The sequence below is a fragment of the Haemaphysalis longicornis genome, unplaced genomic scaffold (genome assembly GCF_048455015.1).
Source record: "Haemaphysalis longicornis isolate Haplotype H1 unplaced genomic scaffold, Haemaphysalis longicornis Haplotype H1 scaffold_77, whole genome shotgun sequence".
Lineage (NCBI taxonomy): Eukaryota > Metazoa > Arthropoda > Arachnida > Ixodida > Ixodidae > Haemaphysalis > Haemaphysalis longicornis.
In genome coordinates this window covers 220,727-222,134 of record NW_027526439.1, presented here as the reverse complement: position 1 = coordinate 222,134, position 1,408 = coordinate 220,727, and positions in this window count along the sequence as shown.

The window sequence follows — 1,408 nt, the reverse complement described above, 5'->3', positions numbered from 1 at the left end:
CTCGTGTGGCATTTCACCACTTAGCTGTTTTGCGTACAACTCAGAGAAGAAAAACACAATAGAGCTATGTCACAAAGAAAGGGAGCCTAAGCCAACATCTAACTCGCAACTAAAGCTTTTTTGAAGATCACGAATATGCGCACCACAACGAGCTGTTATGTCTTCAACGTTCAATTGACCTAAAAAAACTACGGCAAGAAAAATACAGGAAAAATCCGATGAAACCCACAGGATGTGGAAAGTGCATTTAGCATTGAAAATAATTCTTAAGAAATCCCCAAAAGCTTGGAAAAGTTTATAAGTTATAAGTACGAAAATAGACTCAACGTCCTACAAAAATAAAGCCGTTCCACTCAACGTGAAAGTTTCCAAGCGCGGAGCGTACGCTAAGGGGCTATGGCGCCTTCTCCTGAGTAGTTTCAGTATGAGCATGGCGCTGATAGCGAAAGTAGTCACAGGAGAGCACCTCAGCCCCCGAAACGGCCTATAAACAGACACGGGATGAAGTATTTAGTTGTAGTAGTTAATGCGTTAATTTATCATTTTTTCGTGATTTTATAATATTGTGTACTTATTCGCGGCCTAGCAACGGCAGCCTCCGTGGAAACGGCTTATAGCGCGAAGATCACGCCAAAAATTTTGCATATGAGGAACGTGTGTCCTCCGTGCCGCAGTAGGATTGACGTCTGCTCCATACCCTGAGGTACCCAGGCTCGCATTACTGTAACGGTAGCTAGATACCGTGACCCCGGACGAGCTACGGCGACAAGCCTGGCCCCTGAAGTGCTTTGCGCTTAGAATAGAAAGAATTGTATTAAGTGTGTCGAAGAATTGTCATTGAGTGTGTATACTTTGACAGTTGAACCATTTTCGTCGCGCTTGTAAAGCGAAGCGTCAGTGTTCTCACTGATGGCGTCTGCAACGCGAAAACGGGTTAGGTTGAAGAAGAAACGCTTCCGGTGGCCGTAATTTAACCTGGGTCCCTCACGTTATGAAGCCCGCGTCTATCCGATCGCTCCATTTCGACGTGGTCGAACCGGTGTGGATTTGGAGAGGGGTGCATGGCCGTCCAAAATTAAAAAGAAAAAAAAATCCCGGGCCATCTCCGCTAACGTGAAACCTGGGGAGGGGCGAAGCATGCAGAGTATCAGTGTATTCATGGCGCCTTGGCGTTTTTGCCAACGGAGATGAAACCGTTGGGAGCAGAGGCATGCAGCTTGGCTGTAAAAGTCTATTGTCTTTGAAGCACGAAGCTCTGTAGCGCGAGGCGTAAACGAGTGTCCCGGTGTTTCTTTAGTACGCGTCACGAAGCGCTCCAGCGCGAGGCGTAAACGAGTGTCCCGGTGTTCTTTTTTTAGCCCGCGTTACAATTCAGCGCGAGGCGTAAACGAATTATCCGGTAAACGAA